This window comes from Amblyomma maculatum, chromosome 7 (assembly GCF_055883805.1).
Source record: "Amblyomma maculatum isolate TAMU_Amacu chromosome 7, ASM5588380v1, whole genome shotgun sequence".
Classification (NCBI taxonomy): Eukaryota; Metazoa; Arthropoda; class Arachnida; order Ixodida; family Ixodidae; genus Amblyomma; species Amblyomma maculatum.
In genome coordinates this window covers 108,857,961-108,871,034 of record NC_139350.1, presented here as the reverse complement: position 1 = coordinate 108,871,034, position 13,074 = coordinate 108,857,961, and the positions used below count along the sequence as shown (strand labels likewise).

The 13,074-nt window shown below is 49.4% G+C and overlaps 1 non-coding gene across 1 annotated transcript; it reads right to left on the bottom strand.

Annotated features, from left to right (window-relative positions):
* Positions 1-12,664: 12,664 nt before the first annotated feature.
* On the bottom strand, positions 12,665-12,828 carry LOC146184331 (U1 spliceosomal RNA). The gene has a single exon (XR_014708996.1). It is a non-coding gene; the product is annotated as a U1 spliceosomal RNA (small nuclear RNA).
* Between the last annotated feature and the right edge of the window lie 246 nt (positions 12,829-13,074).

The following is a 13,074-nucleotide window of genomic DNA, read 5'->3' as shown; positions in this document are numbered from 1 at the left end:
GCTTGGACGACGTCTCTGCCGCGGAGGCAACCTACAGAGACGCCGCCTTCTGCTCAAGTTACGACCGTTGGGAAATAAAAGAACGTGCCTCTCCCTGCTCCGTGTTGCTTGTCTACCCGGAGAATAACAAATGTTTTCTTGCGAACTCTCAAGCTGTTAATTCAAAACTATTTTGTAGAAGCTGTTACGACCGTGCATCCGCATTTGCGCGCTCTATTGTTCGCCTGTGGGCATGGAAAAGTATTGTGAATATGTGGTGATGGTCCAATGGCTCTAAGTGAGCCTGTTTCCAGGAATCCTGTTTTGTAAGCCTGTTTTGCTTTGTGGACAACCTGCAGATGCCAAATTGACCCTGTCAAGAGAACGTCTGGAAAAACACAAAGAAACGTCCCCCTGCGGGAAATGCAGGAAGTGCTTTCTTTCTTTTGTTCACCCTTCCAGTCGAGAAGCCCTATCGTCCAGTGAGGAATGCCTACTTTCCAAAGGAGACGACAGAGTGACATGTCCGCTGACGTGCAGGACAAGAAAGGAGCATGACGCATACAGCCATTAAATGATTTCCTGGGAATGCAGGAAAGATTTGCAATTGTCGAAAACGGACAATGCTGGGAGCGTATGCGGCGCCCACGTGCACTTGGGTTTCTGAGAAGTAAAACCACTTGCCGGAACCAGCTGCCTATCGATTCTTGACTGAAGAATAGAAATGTACCTCCTCGCCGTTCCCAAGCTTTTCCCGCCAACAAGTGACCAGGCTCAACGAAACAATGCCGGGCCAGTCAGTGCTTCAGACCATCAGTGCAGTGATGTGTTCGATTGGATGCCGATATCTGAGGGGCGTGCCCTGGATTTGGTTGGTCAGCATCTTCAGAGAGGGGCTGGACATAGGGGGTCTTAAGGACGCTGCAGAGCACGAAATGTCGCTCTGGGCCCTGGGTAAACGGCTCATCCAGTCGCTTCTCGCTATGAACTCTTAACGCTTGTCATTTTGCTGATGTACCCTTCTTTTTCATGTAAATATTCTTGTAAATACGTTCTCTCAAAGTGCCAGTAAACCTGCTTGTACATATTTTACCAACTTCGAAGATTCAGTCCTTCTTCAACCCCGAGTCTCTGCACGCTACCAAGTGAAGGCCGGGTCGACGTAGCCCCAGCATCACGACTACTGGTGACCAGCGTTGGGATCTGAATCTACAAGCCACAACATCTGATGACTGGAGGTGGGATCTGGATCTACAAGCTACAACATCTGGTGATTCGAGGTGGATCAGAATCTACAAGCCACATCTTGTGATCGGAGGTGGCATCTCAAGCAACAAGCAGGCGCAACAATCGGCCAACAAGAGAGCAGCTCGGAACATCGATCGCATGTGTGGGTGAGTGCTTGGCTTTTCTTCTGATGTGGACCAGGTTCTAGAACAGGGTTAGATTTTAGAACTGGTAAAGAGAGTGTGGAAACGCCTTTAGGTTTGGTAGTTTGCACAGTTGTTTTGGAAGTAGCCGACACTCGGAGCGATCATGGACCTACAAAAGCTGCAGAAACCGGAACTGTTGCAATTGTGTGAGGAATTGGGAATTGATACAAGTGGTTTGGTACGAAAACCTTTGATTATAAAGGCAATCACAGATTTCGGAACCGATGATGAGGAGCTCAGTGAAGCATGGAACCTCATCGGTCAAAAAAAGGAGCAGCTCAGACAGCAGAAAGAGCGGGAAAAAGAGGAAAAGGAGCGGGAAAAAGAGGAAAAGGAGCGCGAACGTGAGAGGGAAAGAGAGGAAAAGAAGCTAGACATTGAGCTCCGGAAATTAGAACTAGAGTTGAGCAAGAGGTCGGGCGATTGTCCCCAGCTAGCGGTACCTCGTCTCAACAAGGAGGCAGATTTCAATATGTCAAAGTACATGCAGCCATATGTGATATCAGGGGATATCGGTCTGTATCTGGCTAACTTTGAGCGAACCTGCGAAAAACTGTCCTTCCAGCGAGACACTTGGTCTCAGAGATTATTGACGGTTCTGCCCTGCGAGGCAGCGGAGGTTGTCGCGCGGCTAAGCAAGGAGGACGCGGACAACTACGAGAAGGTCAAAGCTTGCCTTCTGAGAAAGTATAGGCTTAGCGCCGAGGCGTTCAGACAACGTTTTCGGAACGCTACTAAGTCCAGGGACGAGAGTTACCCTGAATTCCTGTACAATTTAAGAGTTAATTTGGGCGAGTGGCTAAAGAGCACTGATTCCTACAGTGATAGGGACGCTGTAGTCGAGCGAATTCTTTTGGAGCAGTTTTATAACTGCCTCCCAGAAAAAGAAAGAAATTGGTTACAGGACCGAGGCGAAATTAAGTCGGCAACTGAAGCTGCCGAACTTATTGAGGAGTATGCTTCGCGCCGACAATTCAGCAACCCAGCAGTGGATAGGCCCCGCAATCCCAAGTTCAGTGTAAATAACCGTCAGAAAAGGCACTTTGCTAGATTTGCAAACGAAGAAAGGAAGGCTTCTTCAGGCAAACGCCCTAGAAATGACGGCAGTGAGAAAAGTGGGGAAGTGACCAACGCGCAGAACACAAAGAACAAGCTTGGGGCTAGGAAGCCGCTCACATGCTTTAGGTGTAATGAGCAGGGTCACATTGCCGTCAACTGCCGGAAAGAAAAGTTTGCTTTCTCGTATGTCAGTGACTGCGATGAAAATATGCAGCTTTTGGAACCCTACCTGCATGACCTAGTAGTCAACGGGAAGCCTTGCAAGGTACTGCGCGATTCGGCCGCAACGATGGATGTTGTCCATCCGGCGTATGTGTCGCCTTCCGACTATACAGGACAGTGTGCATGGATCCGACAGGTAGTTGAGGAACAGAGTGTGTGCTTGCCAATCGCGAACGTGGTCATCGAGGGCCCTTTCGGCGAGTTAACAACCGAGGCTGCCGTTTCAGGAAAGCTTCCTAAGTGCTATCCGTATTTGTTTTCCAACAAATCGGACATGCTACTGCGAAAGAGGGGCATCCTTTTCGGAGACAGAGTTGTGCAAGCCTTAACACGTTCAAAGGCGCGAGAACTAGCTACACTGCTCATTCCAGAAAAATCCACCGCGGAGGAAACGGCAGCTAAAACAGTGGTCGATGCGGAAGATAGCGGGTCAGAAAACTTTGAGAGCGAGGCATCTCAGATAAGTCAACATGAAAGTGAGCTTGATAAGACACGGAATGAGGACGTTCTTGAGAGTAACCTCTTGCCGCCAGTGTCTAGTAATCTCACGAGACTTTTAAGTGGAACCCGAGAGGACTTAGCTATAGAGCAAGCCAATGATCCCAAGATACAGGAGATAAGGGAGCGCCACCGCGCCACTAAGACAGCAAACAATATTTCTTTCGAGATGAGAAAGGGAGTGCTGTATCGCTTATTCAAGGATAAGCGCGGAGTAGAGCGGGACCAATTAGTCGTTCCCCAAAAGTACCGCGGAGACTTACTGCGACTTTCCCATGGCAGCTCGTGGTCATGTCACCTTGGAATAAAGAAAACAAAGCAGAGGCTGTTGCAAGAATACTATTGGCCTGGATGTTTTAAGGACACGGAAAATTTTGTACGGTCATGCGACACGTGCCAGCGGGTTGGAAAGGCGCAAGATAAGTGGAAAGCTCCGATGGTGTTAGTACCAATCATTACCGAGCCGTTTCACCGGTTAGTAATAGATGTAGTTGGGCCACTTCCTGGGACAGAGTCAGGGTACCGTTATATCCTCACTATGTTATGCCCAGCCACAAAGTTTCCAGAGGCTGTTCCGCTGCGCGAGGTGACGTCCGAGAGTGTAGTGGATTCGCTGCTGTCAGTGTTTGCACGAGTTGGATTCCCTTCCGAGGTCCAAAGTGATCAGGGTAGCGTTTTCACGAGTGTCCTCACCACCTCATTTCTCGAGCGATGCGGCATTAAGGTAGTGCATAGCTCGATCCATCATCCGCAGAGCAACAGCGTAGAAAGATGGCACTCTGTTCTCAAACGAGTCCTGAGGGGACTGTGCTATGAAAACAAGCGCGAATGGGATACCTGCCTGCCTGCAGCGCTTTTCGCTTTGCGGTCAGTGCCGCACGAATCCACTGGATTTAGCCCAGCCGAGTTGGTGTACGGAAGGTCACTGCGCTCACCTTTGCGAATGGTGCGCGAAGCCTGGGAGGGGCGCGGAGAAGACCCAACAGTAGTAGAATTCATTCTGAACCTCTTGAATCGCTTACATAACACTAAGGAACTCGTTGAGGCCAGCATGAAGTCAGCCCAGGCTCGTTCCAAGGTGTACTATGATAAGACAGCCCGTCAAAGGACGTTTTGTATCGGGGACCAGGTGATGTTGCTGAGAAGTTCAAGGCAGAATAAGCTCGAAGTACAGTGGGAAGGACCGGCTGAAGTCGTTGCAAAGCTTTCTAACACTAACTACGCAGTGAAAATTCCCGGTAGGCGTAAAGAAGTGCGCATTTATCATTGCAATCTTATGAAGCCTTATGTGCAGAGGGAAGCCGTGGTAAATCTAACGTTAAACCTTCCCGAGGAGATGGGGGACAACTTGATTTGCCTCAGCGGAAAAGGAAGCAACGCTCAGGAGCTTCTCAAAAAGACGGAGCAGAGAGGAGAACTAAAGAAATCCCAGCTGTCCGATCTGGGCGAGATAATAACAGAGTTTGAGGCCTGCTTCGTGGACAGGCCAGGCAGAACTGATTTGACTGAGCACGATATTGAGCTGACTTCAGACGTGCCAGTGCGATCAAGGTGCTACCGATTTTCTCCAAGGCAAAGAGAAATTCTGGATAGGGAAGTAACTCGCATGCTGGAATTGGGAGTAATAAAACCCTCGGAAAGCGATTATGCTTCGCCTATGATCTTAGTAGAAGCTCCAGGTAAAGACCCTAGGCCTGTGGTAGACTACCGAAAGCTAAATTCTCTCACCAGGGATCAAGTGTATCCTATTCCGAATATTGAGGAGAGAGTAGAACAGGTCAGTAGAGCGGCATATGTGACTACGCTGGACCTTACTCGAGGATACTGGCAAGTACCGCTCACTGAACGCGCCAGCAGATACGCGGCTTTCGTCACTCCGACGGGCAGCTACCAGCCAACAATGATGAGTTTCGGGCTCAAAAATGCTCCATTTTGTTTTTCCCGACTCATGGATAGGGTTTTAAAGGGGTGTGAAACATTCGCAGTGCCTTACTTAGATGACATTGCGGTTTTTTCCGACTCATGGGCGGACCATATGGTACATCTAAGAGCTGTACTGAGCCTTTTGCGTCAAGCTGGACTAACCGTAAAGGCCGAGAAATGTTGCCTGGCAAGGGCGACCGTGGACTACTTGGGTCACAATGTAGGTCAAGGTTTCAGGAAACCCAGCGAGATTAAGATTTCTGCGGTAGCAGACTACCCGCGGCCGAGCACGAAGACGGAAATTCGAGCATTCCTGGGTCTGAATGGGTACTACAATCACTACATTCCTAACTATTCAGCTTTGGCTAGCCCTCTGACCGACGCTCTCCGCAAGACAGAACCGACAAATGTAGTCTGGGACGAACAAAAGGAAGCCTCCTTCGTAAACCTGAAGGCTGTGCTGATTAGCCGTCCGGTATTGCGAGCTCCAGACTATGGCCGAGAATTCACGGTCCAGTGTGATGCCAGTGATCGAGGGTTAGGTGCTGTTCTCTGCCAGAGAGATGACGACGGTAATGAGCACCCCGTGCTCTACTTGAGCAGAAAACTGAGTTCTAGAGAGAGGGCTTATTGCGCGTCAGAGAAAGAATGCGCTTGCATTGTATGGGCCATTCAAAAATTGCAGTGCTATCTTGGAGGGGCCAAATTCACCGTAGAGACGGACCATTGTCCCCTGGCTTGGCTGCAAACTGCGACATCGAAGAACAGTCGCCTTCTTAGGTGGAGCTTGATTTTACAGCAGTACAATTTTGAAATAAGATACAAAAAGGGGAAGTTAAATGGGAATGCGGACGCGCTAAGCCGCTGTTTCTAAGCAGTCCGAGGTGTTCCTCACCATGTATCCAAATTGATAATCAGGTTTTTATTTTTTTTTCTCGTGCGCTTGTATATGTGTGACTATGTAAAGCAGCACGTTTGGTTTTCTAGGAATACGTGGGTCCTGAACGTCTTGAGAGTGGGCTTTTCTCGAACAACAATGGCAGTTTTCTTTTGACCTGGTCTCTTCAGACGGGAGCCGAGTGCTTGCTTCGACATGTGGTTGAGTTTCAGACAGCTCGAGCAATTTGGCCTACGACAATCAAGACAACGCGACAAGCAACAGCGAGCTTCAAGCGTTCACGTGCAGGCCATTAAGTCGTCTCTTCATGCAGCAGCTGCGGCTGCTGCCCTCCGAGTCTCTTCTGGCGGGGGAGGAGGCTGTTACGACCGTGCATCCGCATTTGCGCGCTCTATTGTTCGCCTGTGGGCATGGAAAAGTATTGTGAATATGTGGTGATGGTCCAATGGCTCTAAGTGAGCCTGTTTCCAGGAATCCTGTTTTGTAAGCCTGTTTTGCTTTGTGGACAACCTGCAAATGCCAAATTGACCCTGTCAAGAGAACGTCTGGAAAAACACAAAGAAACGTCCCCCTGCGGGAAATGCAGGAAGTGCTTTCTTTCTTTTGTTCACCCTTCCAGTCCAGAAGCCCTATCGTCCAGTGAGGAATGCCTACTTTCCAAAGGAGACGACAGAGTGACATGTCCGCTGACGTGCAGGACAAGAAAGGAGCATGACGCATACAGCCATTAAATGATTTCCTGGGAATGCAGGAAAGATTTGCAATTGTCGAAAACGGACAATGCTGGGAGCGTATGCGGCGCCCACGTGCACTTGGGTTTCTGAGAAGTAAAACCACTTGCCGGAACCAGCTGCCTATCGATTCTTGACTGAAGAATAGAAATGTACCTCCTCGCCGTTCCCAAGCTTTTCCCGCCAACAAGTGACCAGGCTCAACGAAACAATGCCGGGCCAGTCAGTGCTTCAGACCATCAGTGCAGTGATGTGTTCGATTGGATGCCGATATCTGAGGGGCGTGCCCTGGATTTGGTTGGTCAGCATCTTCAGAGAGGGGCTGGACATAGGGGGTCTTAAGGACGCTGCAGAGCACGAAATGTCGCTCTGGGCCCTGGGTAAACGGCTCATCCAGTCGCTTCTCGCTATGAACTCTTAACGCTTGTCATTTTGCTGATGTACCCTTCTTTTTCATGTAAATATTCTTGTAAATACGTTTTCTCAAAGTGCCAGTAAACCTGCTTGTACATATTTTACCAACTTCGAAGATTCAGTCCTTCTTCAACCCCGAGTCACTGCACGCTACCAAGTGAAGGCCGGGTCGACGTAGCCCCAGCATCACGACAAAGCCTACTGACCATTATATGTGCACAAAATAGGCTACAAACTCGCACAACACGCTGGCGTATGTCTCAGTGTTGCTAATAGACATGTTTAACGGGTGGTGGCGCCACCTCACACGCCTTCCAACTTCTCGCATTCCTCTACTGCGGCAATGCACTGCAGCGTATTGAGCGATTGAGCGTGCAGAGTTCGTGCCCCCAAGCAGTTCGTACCGGAGAAAGTCCCAGCGATTCGCGCGTTTCCGGCAAGAAACCATCCCCGTGAGTCTCGCAAGTGGCGTCACGGACTCCGATCGCATTGTAGTAGCGACCGTAGCAGAGTGTGCCACGGGACTCGGGTATTGCACAACAGGGGAAGATCACTTGACAAGGGTAACGTAGAACCTGCGTCACGGCTACAATCCTCGCCCTCTCAGCAGTTTTTTTTTTTTTTACTCTTTTCCGGGCTTTTTCTTTCGAACTTTTTTCCTTGTCTTTTTTTGCGCACGTTCTTTGTAGAGGTCCCGTATTCCTTCCCGATATTCCGCTAACCACGCCCTACCTCCATTTCCCTCTTCGTGCTAACATACATTAAGTGTCCTAGGATTTAACGTGCTTTCTCTACCTGCCGTGTTTTTTTTTTTTTCAATTCATTTCACCACCTTTCTACCTGTTTCTTTTCCTCGCCTTGCTTTACATAGCGCAAATATGAAAAAGTTAACCCTCACGGTCTGCGTAGGGTTGTTCAATATTCAATATGAAAAGGAGCAAAGTTATGCCATTCATTAAGTTACCCGTTCCTCTGTCGTTTATGTGTCAAGTATACTTTTTTGTGTGTTTTATTGATTATAAATGTAACGTCCAAAAGTAATTTTCGCCTTTACTTGAGAAAATAAAACGAACCGTCTTTTTGAGCAAACTGATAGTTCCCTTTCATACTCGGAGACAGTGTACAAAGACTACGTGGGGAAAGCAGCGTCAGAAATCGAGCAGGCAACGCAGCTTGTGGAGGTGGCACGCATACATGCTTACTTGTTTTTTGTTTTTCCTTATAAACCACTTGGCTTAGACGACAATTACTATTTCGAATGAAATTAGAGCATTCTGCGTCTCTCGTACTATACTAAACAGTACCCTAATTTCGGCAATTTAACAAAAAGCACATGCAAATCTGCGTGTATTTCGCCGCTTCGCTCCGAATATAATCTCAAAGCAATTCCTATCAGTTTAAACAAATCTAATAAACCACGTGGCGTAGACGGCCCCCGCCGTGAGTGAGTGATGCAGTGGTAAAACGCGCCCGACTACTGTGCCGGAGTTCCCGGGTCCGACCACGGCGGCTGCGTTTTTCGATGGAGGCGAAACGAAGTGGCGTCCGTGTGCTGTGCGATGTCAGCGCACGTTAAAGATCCTCAGGTGGTCGAAATTACTCCGTAGCCCTCCACAACGGCTCCCCTTTCTCTCATTCCACTTTCACTCCCACCTTCCTCCCTTCCCTTACGGCGCGGTTCAGAGTATTCGCGAGAGTTCAGAGAGTTCGCAGACTGGAGTGGCTTCCTACGGAAAGCGGGTGCTTGGCGCCTCAGCAGAGTGGTTTTCGCCCCTTACGAGCAACTGCTGACTGCATTGCGGATGTTGTCAGCACCATTGAAAACGCCCGCAACACCAGCCAAGTGGGATACCTCATCCTGCTCGACATCAGAAGCGCCTTCGATTGTCTTCCTCACTGGGCAGTAATCGACGCGCTAAAAAACATTGGTGCCACCGGCCGCCTCCTGAACTTCGTCAGTGCGTTCCTCAGCGAGCGAACACTCTCCGTGAAGGTGGGCAACACCTGTAGTGCCCCCCGTCCAGTGCCATGCGGTGTCCCTCAGGGAAGTGTGCTGAGCCCTTTCCTATTCAACATCGTGCTGGCCCAACTACCCTTGTGTCTCCCCCGTGCTGTGCGCGAGTTTGTGCGTGTGTGTGTATATGCGGACAATGTTGCCCTGTTCACCTCATCAACAACCCGCAGCAACGCCTCATCGCTTCGCGACCTTCAGCGTGCGCTCGATGCTGTCACCGCGTTTATTCGCAGTGTCGGACTCGCAGTGTCGGCCGAAAAAACTGAAGCCCTGCTCTACCATCCCCGTGGTGCTGCAGCCCGCAACAAAACACGCCCTCTTCGCCTGGACGGAACCCCCCTGCCTTGGCGCACAACGGTTGTTTACCTCGGCCTCAAAATTGATGCCCGCATCACCTGGCGCCCTGCGGTGGATAAAGTGTGCGCAGACACCAAGCGCATAGGTAAACTAGCGCTTCGTCTCCTTGCCAAAGGTGAAGGAGCCTCTCCCCCGCTCTGTGCAAGAATCCATGAAGCGATCGCCTCAGCCAGAGCATTGTATGCCCTTCCCCTGCTCAGCCTCAGCCCACTCCAATGGAAAAGGCTGGACACATGCCATAGGAACGCCATACGACACATATATGGTCTCCCCAACGGATCTCAGGTGGCAGCGACCTATGCAGAAACCCGCACCATCCCCCTCTCACTAAGAGCACTCAAAACTGCCCTCAACCACATCGAGCGGCTTCACCGAGCACAAGATGGCTCTGAACTTCTTCGCAGAATTTCAGCCAAACCTAACACACGCATCGGTCGTGTCATGTGCCTCTTCCGTGAGATACTGGGCCCCCCTCCACCGCCCCTTGCTGCTTCACAACCCCCACATGAAATCTGCCCGCCCCGCATCTATCAGGGTCTCCCAGGGGTGAAGAGCAAACGAAACACGCCCGTATGCGAACTTCAGCAAGAGGCCGCATCCAAAATTCACACGGATTTTCGTCACCGAACCCTCATCTTTACTGATGGGTCAGTCCGTCAGCAAGAAAAATCCGCAGCTGCTGCATGTGTGATTCCCGACTTGGACACCTCTAAATTATGCAGGCTACACTTCCCTTCCTCGTCACAAACAGCTGAGATCGCTGCACTCAATCTGGCAGCCACCCTGCTCCTGGAAAGCCCTGAAATTAAAAATGCTGCCATTCTCACCGATTCGAGGGCAGCGCTTCAGGCCCTTGCGCAGCCTAGCAAAGGACCTCGCCTACTGCAAGTATGCGCACGCAACTTCCAACGCCTCGCCGAATCCGGCTGCGATACAGTCCTACAATGGATCCCATCGCACTGTGGGATAGGGGGCAACGAACTTGCTGATGAGCTCGCACGATCAGCCCCCCACCCGTCCGTTCCCATGTGCGCGGACAACACTACATATGACTGTGCTCGTCTTGCAATCGCGCGACACACCATTTCCCACCACCCTGACCCTCGCATCGCCAGCGGCCACCCCTTCCGTGCAGTTAATACTCGCCTCTTCGCCCGGAGAGACTATGTTCTGCTGTTGCGCCTCCGCATCGGATGTGTTTGGACCGGTGTGCGCGCTAGCCGACTACGAGGAATGTCTCCCCTGTGTGCGTCGTGCGGTGACGCAGAAACACTCGAACACGTTCTGTGTATGTGCCCTGCGTACTCGCAACCGCGACACCTCCTTCGGGAAGGTTACCGAAATCTTGGACTTCCCTGTGCTAACACATGTGAGATCCTTCACCCGTCTGGCCCTCCCCACAAAGTGCAAAGTGCCCTAAAAGTGCTCCTGTTATTCCTACGGGACAGTGGACTAAGTGCAAAACTGTGAACACTTTCCATCTTCCCCTAGTGCGCAAATTATTGCCAGCAACTCTCACCAATTCAGTGTGCCACTCCCGCGCTATTCCCCGCATAGCTCCAGTTCCATTTTTTTCTTTTATTATCATTACTCTGTTTGTGTTTTTTTTTTCTTTAAGTCCTATAAGGCCCTTTTGCACAAGGACATTCTCTCACTCCTGCGCGCAACCAACTGCCCGCAAATCGTCTAACTTTTATCTGTACCAATTTATGTAATGCCCACAGAATCTTTTTTTTTTTTTTCTGTGTGTGTGTTTATCATAATCAATTCCTCCGTTACATATTCCATAAGGTCCCATGCACCTTCTGCAAAGGCCCTATCTCCTCCATCTCAAATAATCCCCTCAGACTACTTTTTTTTTTTTTTCCTCCCTCCACTTATTATTTTTTTTTTTTTGTGGTGTTTATTATCATCAATTCTTCCTTTATATATCCCATAAGGTCCCATGCAACCTCTGCAAAGGCCCTTCCTTCCCAGCCTATCTGTTGCATTTCAACTAATGCCCTCAGACTACTTTTTTTTTCCTCTCTTCTTTTTTTTTTTTTTTTTGTCTGTTTAGTATCATCAATTCCTCCGTTACATATTCCATAAGGTCCCATCCACCTTCTGCAAAGGCCCTATCTCCTGCATTTCAAATAATCCCCTCAGACTTTTTTTTTTTCTCCCTCCACTTTTTTTTTTTTGTGGTGTTTATTATCATCAATTCTTCCTTTATATATCCCATAAGGTCCCATGCAACCTCTGCAAAGGCCCTTCCTTCCCAGCCTATCTGTCGCATTTCAAATATGCCCTCAGACTACTTTTTTTTATTATTATTATTATTATTATTTTTTATTATTATTATCTTATCTCCTCCTATATTATCCCACAAGGCTCTTTGCCCCTTCTGCAAGGCCCCACTCCTCCCACCGCGCGCATCCAACTGCTCGCATAAGCATCCATGACATTCCAAATCTCCCTATCAGATTTTCTTTTTTTTTTTCCCTTTCTTTAAACCTCATAATTATCTCTACATATGTCATGAAGGCTTTCTCCTTTGCGCGGCACGTCCCCGCTTCAAAATCCACCAATCCTTGTTGTACGAGTGTTTGCCCTTCCATGTTTGGCATTTTTCTCCAGGGGTCCTCGACATTGACTACCAACGACAACGCTTTCGCTCCCCCTTCCCCTCTACTCGGCCCCGTTGCGGTGTATCCCTGCAAGTACAGGAGACAGTTATAGGGCCGTGTAATCCCCCCCTTCTCTTCCCCCCTCAACAAGAATCTCATTATTATTATCTGTCATACAGAGCAAGTGTGACAGATACTGCGCCTTTTTCTTCCAGCGACAGTAGCGATGGTGTACCTACAAACTTGCTCTAGGCGGATAAAGTGCGACTAATTAACGCCGATAAGAGGCAAATGATAGAGGAGAGGAGGGATTCCCCTGATACTTAATATCCGAAATAGACTGCTGAAGGTCATTTCTTACTAAGCAAACCTGTGCATCCCACGAGGTTTATCTATTTATGATCTGAATTATTACGTAACTAAACTCCCCTTAAGCGAACGACCTCGCATTACCGAAGTGACTGCAACGGAGCAGCACCAAAACAGCCGCCGATGAGTTATATAATCTGACTTTTGATGGTATAGCGAGGGGGAAAGCGCGAACGCAGTCCCCCACTACCAAAAATTGCATGCCCCATCTGCCCCAGTTTGGGGTAGTGGCAGGGGTCAGCACGAGCGTAGTGCAATGCCCGCACCTCTCCCTGGAGGCACCGCCTTGCTGATCACGGTAGCCTCGGCACCAGGTAAGTATGCTTGGACGACGTCTCTGCCGCGGAGGCAACCTACAGAGACGCCGCCTTCTGCTCAAGTTACGACCGTTGGGAAATAAAAGAACGTGCCTCTCCCTGCTCCGTGTTGCTTGTCTACCCGGAGAATAACAAATGTTTTCTTGCGAACTCTCAAGCTGTTAATTCAAAACTATTTTGTAGAAGCCTACTGACCATTATATGTGCACAAAATAGGCTACAAATTCGCACAACACGCTGGCGTATGTCTC